Source organism: Hemibagrus wyckioides, linkage group LG27 (genome assembly GCF_019097595.1).
Source record: "Hemibagrus wyckioides isolate EC202008001 linkage group LG27, SWU_Hwy_1.0, whole genome shotgun sequence".
NCBI lineage: Eukaryota > Metazoa > Chordata > Actinopteri > Siluriformes > Bagridae > Hemibagrus > Hemibagrus wyckioides.
This window is the reverse complement of record NC_080736.1, coordinates 19,971,842-19,984,385: the sequence shown is the minus strand read 5'-3', so window position 1 is coordinate 19,984,385 and position 12,544 is coordinate 19,971,842.

Sequence of the window (12,544 nt, the reverse complement as noted above, 5' to 3'; positions counted from 1 at the left end):
TTCAGTTACTTTTAGCTAACGCTAACTGGCTTAATAATGTCACTAACGAGATCATTTAGCTAATATTTCTCAATTAAATGGGTTTTTTGTTTTGTTTTTTTTTTAAATATGTTTTTCCTCATACTTAAAAATGCCACAGGTGAATTTCCTGCTTTCTTTTAATTCTAGCTCGTTACCTTAATTAGCTTATGTTTGCTGAGAGAAACCTGACGTGACATGCAAACGTAGCTAGCTAACGTGTGCAAAGCAAATCGAGCTCGCTTGCTTAACACTAGGTAACGCCAGCTATTTCAGCTTTTTATCACTTATAAAACATTAAAATGAAACATTTGCACTAATACTTACACGGGAATTGATATGCCGGCAGCTGAAACAAGGTTTTGTTGGTTAATTTAAGCCGCATTTTCCTGATCACCTTCTCTTATACACTTAACTAGACACAATACTCAAATCTTCAGATGCCAGAGGCATTTTTATCCAATTAACACGAGCAACCGCATTGCTTATCGTCTACAAAAATAACAGAAAGAAATGTAGGTTTGCGAGTCGGCTCTTTGAATGGGCTCTTGAATCTGACTCGCAGATAAGACTCTCTTTCCAATAGGTGCTGTAAATGTCACTGGGGATTTTTTTTTTTTTTTTTTTGTGCACTTAAAATCCATTACACTGCTGTTCGTTGAAGTTTGTGTGTGTGTTGTGTGTAATCAGTGTATTAGACTATGATAAATGAAAAATATGTAATAATGAAGCACCGATACAGCTCCATTTATTTTCTGTCCCGATTATCCTATACAGGGAGCATGGAGCTTATCTCAGGGGCTTGAGGCACAATGCAGGGGACACCTCGGACAGGTGCCAACCCATCACAGGGCACAATCATACACACAGAGGGAAATTAGAGAATGTGTATAGTGGATTTCCTCCAAGTTTGCTGGTTTCTTCTCACTTTCCAAAATCATGCCTCTTGGGTGTGAGTGAGTGTGTGCACAGTGGGACAATAGACTGGTGTCCCATAGAAATGGAAAGTTTCCTGGAATTGGCTCTGGAACCACAACGATCCTGACAGTAAAGCGGTTAATGGAAATGAATGAATAATCTCTGGCCAAAATGTCTCAACGATTTGTCTGGTTTATTTTTAAGAAAAAATGACACTGAGTCATTTGGGAGTCAGCTCTTGTTGTTGAGTCGAATCAAATGATGTGATTCACTAAGAGCCGGAATTCCCATCACCGGTTATAACCGATGAGCCTCCACTTACAATGCAGTAACAACATACACACTCTACTCACGCCATGGTGTGTGTGTGTGTGTGTGTGTGAGAGAGAGAGTGTGAGAGAGACCTTGATGCTCAATAGTCAGCCATAACATGGAAAGGAAATGAGAAACAATGCCTTCACGAATCTTCCTGAAGCGGAGAGCAAGAGAGAGAGATTTTAAAAGTAATCCTGCATTTTAATACTTCAAGATGTTAGCATTATAAAAAAAACACACACTACCATTTAAATGTAAAAGTAATATCAATAACCAAAGAAGCTGAAAAATCATCATTATATGGTAGATTGAGCTTTACACTGATCTCTCTCTCTCTCTCTCTCTCTCTCTCTCTCAGTTAATATGACCTTATCGTTACAGAGCCTTTAGGAAACGGGACTCTCATCTTTTCTTTTCTCAACAATAACCCCAACAGATACTGCAGTGTTTTTCCGTATTACTATCATTCTCAGGACATTTGCTTGCCATAAAGAGCTGAACCCACACTGCATCTCTGACACCACTTTATTTTCAGATAAGCTTATGTTAAGACAGGCTTGACATTGCCAATGTCAAAAAGCATGAAACAATTGGGCTTGTGTATGTCTCTGTGTGTGTGTGTGTGTGTGTGTGGTGGGCGGGGGGGACGACTATTTTTCCAGTCGATTGAAGAGCCGCTGCAAGCTTTTTCCACTTAATTTGGCAGCGTTCCTGCTGAGCTTGCCAGCACCCACATCCACCTGCACACACACACACACACACACACACACAACAACCCACATCTGCAATCATATCCCATTTATTCCTCTCATCCTATCATACTAACACACTTCTCTGACTCTGACACGCAATTGCCCCGTTGCACGTATACCCGTCTACACACACACACACGTGTTACTCAATTGCACAATGTCTTTGTGCTTCAAAAGGAATTTGAGGTTCACAACACTGCTTCCAAAACATACTATATACAACAGTTATTAAGTATGTTGTGTGTGTGTGTGGGTTTGACTTTTCTACAGCTTTAGGGTGGCTTTTGATCCATTATCGCAGCAGGGAGTTTCCACTGAAGTGCACTTCAAATGAGAGCGTTCTTTCCACCTGTGCAGGTGTGTTTGTGAGTGAGTGTGTGTGTGTTTGGAGAGGTCAGGAGGTCATCGTGAATGTGTGTTTGTGTGTGCCACTGCTGTCGAATATTTAAACTGCCATTAATGGAGTGAGTAATGAGGGGTTTTCAACTCACTGAGAATGATGTCATTGCACAGGGCTTGTGAGTCATCACACACACACACACACACACACACACTTGCCATCCTATGCTTGCAAGCACCTTCTAGTGAAATAATTATTCATACAGATAACCCTAACCTTAACCTTTTGTCTCTCTAAAAGCCAGTTTTCCTTTTGGGGACCAACCAAATGTCCCCACAAGGTCGAAACGACGAGATGTGTGTGTGTTTGGTCCCCACAAAGATAGAAAAACATGACATCACACACACCTCACACCTCGCACCTCACACTCACTCAGGAACAATGCGGTCCCACCCCCCGCCCATCATCCTGAAGGATTTGGCTCAAATAATAATGACCTCATTTAACCCCCAGCTAAGACACACAAACACACACACACACTCTCTCTCTCTCTCTCTCTCTCTCTCTCTCTCCTTTTCTCTCTCTGTCTCTCTGAGACCCTGCAGCTAAGTGACATGACAATACTCCTGTTCAGCAGCGCTTTGCTAATTACTCTAATCTCTCTTTTTTTCCAACCAAAGAAAGAAATGTGTGTTTAAAGGCGTTGGGGCGTGTCTCAAATCAGCCTTTTTTACTCCACTACTTCTGTAGGATGTCTAAATGTGTACGTTTCCTTCAGGCACTGGAACTGTAATACACCATTTTAAAAAAAAAAAAAATATATATATATATATATATATATATATATATATATATATATATATATATCTATCACATTAATCCGTAATCCTGTAGAATCTCTTAGTTGATGGGGTTTTAATTGCATCCGAACAGATAACGGGAGACGAAGCGAATTAACTAGTTGACCATGTGGATGCTAACATGGTTGCCGTGGTAACCACTATTCATTTGTGTTTCTGTTGTCTAGTAATTGTTCAAGGTATTCGTAATGTGAAGAAAAAAAAGAAGAAGAAAGGAACACCAAGAAGCAGACCATGTCCTCGGTCACTGTGTGTAGTGCAGCAGGTGGTGGGATTTGGAAAAGATTAAAGATCATCTACTGTGTTGTTCACTGAAATGAACCGGAACATGGAAGCTACAGGAATTCGAAACACGATTTAATGATATTAAAACTATTACACTCCATAATACCAGAGTCACTGGACACCATTATGCCTCCTCACTTCCAGCGAATTCTCAAAGACTTATTTCATGGCTTCGGTGTTTGTTGCCACGTCTTTTTTTTTTTTTTTTTTTTTTTTTTTTTAAAGAACCACTGTGTCATCTTCAGACACTCGGATGAATTTGTCTAGCCGCGTGTCAGAAAAGAAAATTCTGACTAACATGAAAAGAGGTGTTAATGTTCAACACGTGAGTCACGAATGAGACACGTTGTACAAAACAACTGAAATCGGACATTCCAGACTCGTAATGTATTAACGGATAACACACACACACACACACACACACACACAGAGGAATGCCATTATGATGCCCCATGACACTGCTTAGTCGAGTCTATAGAATCTAAATATAGCTCGAGTGAGTGTTTCCACTTCCTGTCACATCTGGCACCTGGGTGTAGCTCCACACACACACACACACACACACACATTACATTTCCCTTAGACTTAGCAGTGTCAGCCGTTCTCCACACATCTGCTCTTTCGTATCGTACACAGGACAATACCACGGAAAACAGTAATCCCTCTTTCTCTCTTCCCATCTCTCTCTCTCTCACGCTTAAAGCTTTAAAGTCGTTGTTGTAACCTAACCACTGCAGCAGCTCTTCCTAATGTCTTATCTCGAGGTTAAGACACTGTGATGAAACGGCGGAGACAAAGAGATGAAGATCGGAGGAGGCTTTTGTCTTAACCTTAACCTAAAGAACAGATAAGAAAGGGGGGAGAAAACAAAACAGGAAAGCACCACCATCCTTTATCTGTTTGTTTTTCTCTGTGAGATTGATGAGATAAGTGTCTGAGAGACACCTGCTGACGCTGGGTCTTCGCTATATTTGGAATGCGTCATATATCCTATTTATAAATTTATTGCCGTTTTGTCCTTCGTCTTCATCTGGTGCATGTGCTGTATTGCGTGTTTGGGTGCATCGTCCTGAAGGCTTACGCTAACTTAACTTTAAATGTAAAAAAAAAAAAAAACATTAGCAATGTAGCTAGTTGCCTATTTGGTGGGGGTTTTTTTTGTCAACACATTAGCAAATGACCTACAACATGATTTCTCTGTAAAAACTTTCAGTAATACTGAAAAAAACATTTCCCTCAGTCCTACAAAGCGGCTAGCTGCAGTAACATGCCAGTTGCTAGCTAATTCCTAGCTGTTAGCCAATAACTGCTTTTTTAAGACAGATAGCTGAGACCTGTGTATATTTTAGACACATCTAAAATAGGGAGGAAGATTTCTTACAACTGGCTAAAATTAATGTTTGGAGCTCATTTTTCAACTGTTTTTATTTTTTTCCATTTTTGTGGTAAAACGTTGTCCACTCGAAGAGATGCCGAATTTTAACAAGCAGAAGACCCTTTTTGCCTTAACATTTCACTAGCCTGCTAGCAAAAGAAAAATCTAGATTTCCCTTAAATCACATCTAAACAAACTATAACGTTCTGCTAACTGCTAACTCTGACTGACTGTTTACCCAGACATTAGCAAACAATCTGATAACTTAGCAAAGACTGGTGTTCAACGACCAGTATCAGATTGTTCTGTCAGTATCTGTATTTTATTAGAACACAATCAAAGTGCTCCAAATAAAGTAAAGTTATATAGAAATATAACTGAGAATATACTTCATTTTTCACGATGGAGGGGGATAGTCTCAAAAGACTGGAACATAAAGAGACTGAACCATTTCTAGAAAACTCGTCATGACGTCACATGTAAACACGGCTACACCCTGAACTTTGTTAGCATAGCAGTAAGCTGACGAACTGACTGGCTGTTTGCACAGACATTAGCAAACAAGCTGGAGGCTAACAAAAGGCTGACAGAGCATTGTGTACAATGACAAGTCAAACCCAATTGCTTTCGCCAGTGCGTGTGGGTGTGTGTGAGAAAGTCGGGCTAATTGCTATGGCTAACACGGTTTGAGACTGGGAGGAAAACAAAACGAATATGTTTTGTTTAGTCGTGCTAGTTAGAGATTATAAGAGGGTAACTGTTCCAAATTCTTCCTGAGATCACCCACCGCTGAATGACAAATGTGTGCCTTTGCTCTGACTGTGAAAGAGGTCAAAAGGTCATGCCCATCTCTCTTTTTTCTCTCCAGTCGTCTCTCCCTCATCCATTCCCACCCTTCTTCTCTGTCTGGAGTTTAGACTTGGTAAAGTGATACCATGTTCTCCATATCACTGCTCTTTACTCTGAGTGTCTCTGGGTGACAAATGCTCAAACTGTATATACACCAAGTTACTTTAACACACCACATGTTCCTGAGTTACTTTATTATGGCAACATAGCTCCTGTACACAAATGTAAAAAAAAAAAAAAAAAAAACCTCACTGTAACTTACAGCCATAGATGCTTTTTTTAATGGGACTTACTGGTTCAGAGGCCACACCTCCTTCATTAAGACTGACAGGCACAGAGGCCACACCTCCTTTATTGTGATTGACAGGTTCAGAGACCACACGTCCTTCATTTGGATTGACAGCACAGAGGCCACACCTTCTTCGTTGTAACTAACGGATACAGAGGCAAAAACCTCCTTCATTGAGAATGACAGCCACAAAGACTACACCTCCTTCATTGTAACCAATAGATACATAGGCCACACCCCTTTCATTGGGATTAAAGGGCACAGAGGCCACACCTCCTTCTTTGGGATTGACAGACACAGAGGCCACACAACTACTTTATTGGGATTGACAGATAAATCGGCCACACCCCCTTATTTTGGATTGACAAACACAAAGTGCACACCCCCTTAACTGAGATTCATAGGCACAGAGACCACACCCCTTTCACTGAGATTGACAGGCACACAGGCCACACCCCCTTCATTGTGATTGACAGGCACAGAAGCCACACCCCCTTCATTGTGATTGACAGGCACAGAAGCCACACCTCATTCATTGAGAATGACAGACACAGAGGCCACACCTCCTTCACTGGGATTGATGGGCATATAGGCCACACCCCCTTCATTGTAGGAGCTCAGATTTAAGCTGCAGTATAAAGTGTCTGACACTACATAAACAAGTCTATTTGCGATAACAAATTAACATGGTTTGAGGCAAGTGTATGATGATTAAGCCATGTGATGCTAAATTGGTAGCTATAAGCTTACATGACTTGTTAGCAACATTAGCCATATTGCTGTCGTGCAAAGTTATCGAAAAAATCTGCTGACACTAAACACCTGTTGCTATTGGACTGGATTGGAGGTAAAGGGGGAAAATTTTGGGCCAAACTGAAATCCCACTACAGCTTAAAGCAAAAGATCATGGGATGGGTCAGCGACTATCGGCCAGAAATGAGTGTGAGAATGTATATCTAAATAAGATTTAATGACTCTCTCCATAAAAATCTAAAGTATGTGTATCTCTGAGTTATATCTCATTAAAGACATGAGAAAGCTGACCCTGAAGTCAATAGAGCACGGATCCACTCTGACACTACAGCTGTATCATCTGTAATAGGATATATCCTCATCTCTCCCACACACACACACACACACACTGGACCTATGAATAAACTGTGCCATATTTAACCATGCTGGAATATAATCCAGGATAAGGATTTGGATGGCCAGGGTCCAAATTCTCCAGCTATAAAGCATAATGGCTTTTGGTCTTTGGCCAAGCGAGAGGTTTTAAAGCTCTAATATCCACTTTTGTGGCCGTAATTATTGTCTAGGTTGGAAAAGATGGATAAAAAATGCTTATCTGGTGCTTTGAAGAGGATCTGGGATGGCCCCGTGACCTAAGAGACTGCGCACACACACACACTCTAGCACACTCTTATCCTCCTCCCTAACAGACTTGTCTTTCTCTCAGTCTCTCTGTTTGCGTGTGGTCTCAGCTTCAAATGTCTCTCATGCACATGTATACACACATCACAGGGTCTCATAAGTATATCGGAGCCTGCAGGCTTCCAGACGACCACCATCGCGCACACACACACATACACACACCATGAAATGTACAGTACTCAGTAGTGATGAGAAAGGTCTCTGTCTAAACAAGGCCTCAGGCTGCATCCAAATAATCAAAATTTGGGAATTTCCACTGAGATGACACAGACTGTTAGCATCCGTCCTCATGAGGCCACAAAGGGAATCTGGGTGTGTGTGTATGTGTGGAAGTTTTGGCTTCTGAAGCAGTAGCACTGTGCCTTTCAGCAGAAATACTGGCTCCGTCCCAAAAAGTCATTTGTAGTTCTTACCGTAGAACCGTCCCAAGTTAAATGCAGCTATTTTCCCATCAGCGCTTGACAAGCTGCCCGCTGCTGGAGGCATATCTGTCTATAGTAAGGTGTGGCTTTTAAACAAATGTTACCTAGCTAAGCTTTAACAAACATCTGTTTTATTAGCGTGCATATTAGTTTGTTATCTTTTCGATGTCATAACATCTGCACTTCATTCATCTTTTATTTTTAGGGTGTGAAGCACCAAGTCAAGCAGTTAGCAGCATTTCACATTTGAACATAGATCTCAAGATCTGTCCTGGAGACTCGCTCCTTTTTGGCTTTGTACAAACCAATTTGGTGTCATTTTTTTTTGGACAATTCAACTACACTCACTTTCTAGCTCATTATGGGTGACGCCTACTTTTATGAACTAGCCCTGACATTTGTGACATAGATAGATAGATAGATAGATAGATAGATAGATAGATAGATAGATAGATAGATAGATAGATAGATAGATAGATAGATAGATAGATAGATAGATAGATAGATAGATAGATAGATAGATAGATAGATAGATACTTTATTCATCCGCAAGGGAAATTTACAACACATGGAGCTGCTGGAAAGTCTGCCACTCACGGCAGCGCCGGAAGCAAAGATTTTGGTGACATGCTTGGAAACAATATCGCCGTCACATGCTAATCACTTCTTTTGGGGTGGAATCTGATTAAATTCATGAATTGACACTAAACCTGAAGACTGTAAGGCTCTGTTAAATAAGGCTCTGTTAGATTTCTAATGATATCTGGATTGCTTTAAAGACAAGGCCATCATCAGCCAATCAGGTTTCAGCTGACATTTTGCACTTTGGGTTACCACTGAGCAAGGAAACCTGAACAGGATGTTCATCTATGGTCTCAGAAGTATTCTGTGTCACTTGGCAAGAACTAGCCATGGGGGTTGCTATTTGTGCAAGGTGCTAGGACCCCACAGATCACTGCTTTGCAGATTTGTAATTGTTCAGTTTGAGGTCATACGCTATGTGGAAAACAGATACTGTTAAATGGCCATGTTTTTGTGAGAAATTTAGGACAGATGGAAGCCTTGGGACAGGTGCTGACCATCATTTCTTCCCAGACAACAGGATCTTGCCCCAGAGTCCCACTTGGACAGAGCTACACAGCTTGTGATTTGGATTAAGTATCTCTCTCTCTCTCTCTCTCTCTTTTTTCCACCTCGCTTTGAGTCAGGTTCTCACTGCCCGCTATTCCCATAACACGTCACACAGGAACTGACTATCCCAGATGGAAAAAGGATAGGAGTGAAATTTTCAGTTGCACATACAGCATTCTCAGTTTTCTCACAACGCACCAGCCAGACATAGACAGAAACATGGAAAGTGAGACAGGTGTTTTATGACTCTATCCCGTGAGTTGTATCCCTAAATCTCTTTCTGAGCTAACGCAGAGCGAAACGGCTGGTAATGGACACGTTATTTGGCCAAGACCCAAATAAATCACCATGAAGCTTTGTGCTCCATTAAACATGGCCATATTTGGCTGCTACTGTTGTTCTGTGTGTGTGTGTGTGTGTGTAAAGAGTTAGTGATTATGTGTGTGAATGACTGAGCTCATACCCTATATGTGTGTAGAAGGCTGAATGAGCAAGTTAAAGTATACCCTCATGGCCACTTTAATAGGAACACCTACTCATTAGCTGTCTAGATTCCACTTCTTAGCCCAATATGGTCATCTGCTGATGTAATGCTTTATTTCAGCTTTATTAAGAGGTCTATATAGTTACCAGTGTCTGGCCATTCTCTTCTAATCCTTCTCACCGACAAGGCATTTCCACCTAAATAATGATGCTCACCGATGGGATTTTTTTTTTGTTTTTCACACGATCCTGTGTAAAACGTTTATGAGTTTCTGTGAAAATCCCAGCAACAGATTTGTGATAGTGAATGAATGAGACAGTGTATATGTGTGTGAGTGAACGAGTACGTGTGTTTGTGAAAAAGTGGACGTCTGAGTGAGAGTAATTGAGCAAAAAGATCGTACACTGTAAAAAAAAAATAAAAAATTAATGAGTGATTGAGTAAATGAGTACAGTGTAATATTCTCATGCTCAGCATGATGGGAAGGAGAGCAAAATTTGAGTTTTGGCACAAACCCCAGAGGAGCTTGGCATGATTGGCTAGTGTTAGTTGTGTGAGTATGTGTGTGTGTGTTGTGTCCTTTCCCACAGTTGTGCTTGTTGCGGTTGTGTTCTGTGCTTCATTCTTTTTGGCAGTGTCGAATCTCAGGAGAGTCCAACTCCCATGATCCTTTGGTCTCTGGCTATTTTTTGCCACAGCCATAATGGAGGCGATTTGCTTTCTCCCCTGTGTTACACACTGCTTCCAGTCATGCATGAATAAATTCATAAACAATTTCATCAGCGCTCCTTCCTTTGATTCGGTGGCCTCCCGCCCTCCCACCGAGATGCCTGTCATGTCTCACACGATATGAAAGCGTATGAAATATTCAGGGTGTAAATCTCCTGTTTGTGCTGTATCATGTTTCCTTACAGTGAAATTCATAAACATCTGAGACTAAATGTCATATTACAACAAAGGAATAATTCAGTTTGATAAACTACTGGAATCATTTACTAAACACACTGTTTAGCCATTTGTTTGCTCCGAGTTTGACCTCTTTAAAAACTCATTTTATATGTATATATTATTTGCAACCTCGATGTCTGGGGCAACATTTAAATATTTCTCAGGGTTAAAGGAGCAGTTTGTTGCCTGTGACGTGGATTTCACTGGAAAACAAAAATGCTTGAGATTTTTTTTTTTTTTTTCTTTTTTGGGGAAAAGGGGCAGAGCTGAGATGAACAAACTAGCTACATTCAGTATTCTGTGTTCCCGCCCATGTTTACGAAGCTCCTCCCACTGAATCTACAGCAGCCCTATAAAAGACATGCATTTCGGACCAGAGGTCAGTTTTCCAAATAACTTCTCTCAGCTGCTGATGCCAGAATGTAAACATGAAAAATGATCATGTTTTACATATTTTAGAGATGAGTAAGGAAATAAAAATAAATCAAATTTGACATGGAAGCAATTAAATTACACGCTGGAATCATTTGAAACATAATAAACTGTAAACAGGAGAAACTTGTATCGAATCATTTTATGCACAATAAGCTACATGACGCGACCTCCGAGCATCTCTACACCTAATGAGTGGAAGGAAGTTTAAATGGAAATGAATATGAAGTGGAAATTTCCACGTGTTCCTCAGGATCTAAGGGGAAAAGGGATTTTGTTCTTCGGATTTAGTGAGTGGCGTCAAACAGAGCTGTTCTGCAGATGATTTCTTGTTTTTCAGCTTTTATTCCTGACTGTTTAATCCATCATTTCCCCAAAGATCACCAATGATTTTGCGTTTCACCTCAAAAAATAGTTCCAGGGATACAAGAGCACATTCTGATCTTAATGTTTGATGTCCTGAGCGCATCGGTCATATTAGGAGAAGTTCATTATGTTTAATATGATTATTTTTTCTTGTACTGAAGGACTGTTTTAGTTATGTTACCAAGTCATTCGAACCACAAGTTGCTCCTCCCAAGCCACCCACAGCCTAAAAAAAAAAACACCAGAAACAAGGAACACTCTTGTATTTAGAGCATTACCTTGACAGATAAGAACAGTAAGACTCTGACGTGCGGTTTAGTGGTTACAGCTTTTTTAGAAGTCTTGCTTCACATTAAATAAATTCCTTTCACTTTAGTCTTGTAAAATGAACAGAAGCCGGTGATTCTTGGGTGGTATCTTTTTTTCTTTTCGTGAGTGTCAAGATGAGATGTTCTGGGTCTTCTAGCAGGTGAAATATAATGTCATTTGTCAGTTGTGGTAACATCACTATGTAGACAAAACAGCTTCTAACAAGAAAGAGTGCTGTGTAATTTGAGTCAGGTAGTGCGCACTTGAGCTAATGAGCATGGTGGCATCTTAAAAGCTTCAGAAAAATACACCAAAGCCACAGTAGAGATTAAGTGTGTGTGTGTGTGTGTGTCCACCTGACCTGCCTTATCTACTGTTGTTTCAGTTACGGGACATTGCATTCACCTCTTCATGGCCTTTCTCCTTCGTCCCTATTTTTCCCACTGCTATTGTCTAAGCTCACTTTTTCCTCACATCATCTCTCTCCAATGGCTAAGTGTCTGTGGAGCTTCCTGTCTGGACCAAAGGGGACTGATTAAAGGTTCACTCATCCAAAATGGAGAAAGGGAGGGAGGAAGGGAGGATGGATGCATAGATGGATAGATAGATAGGTAGATAGATAGATGGTGAAAGAAACTCACCCTGACTCCCACCCCCGCTTCATTCCCCAGTTAGTCATTAATCTGCTGGGGCTATTTATGATGTAAATGCAATCTCAAATCTCAGCTATTAACTCTTCCTCCTTCCTACACACACACACACACACACACTGTTAGCTGTTAGTGACGGTAATGGGCAATCAGGATTTGTTTTAACGAGGCAAAACTGGTCACCCTGGTGTGATTGTTAAATTATCAGGTCAATTTATCCCTGTGTTCTGAAATGATTTTCTGCACACCACGCCTGTAAAGAATGCTTACTTGATTTACCTTATGTCATCCTATCAGCTCTAACCAGTTTGACCATTCTCCTCTGACCCATCTCATCAACAGCCCGGACTGTCTAGATGGTTTTACA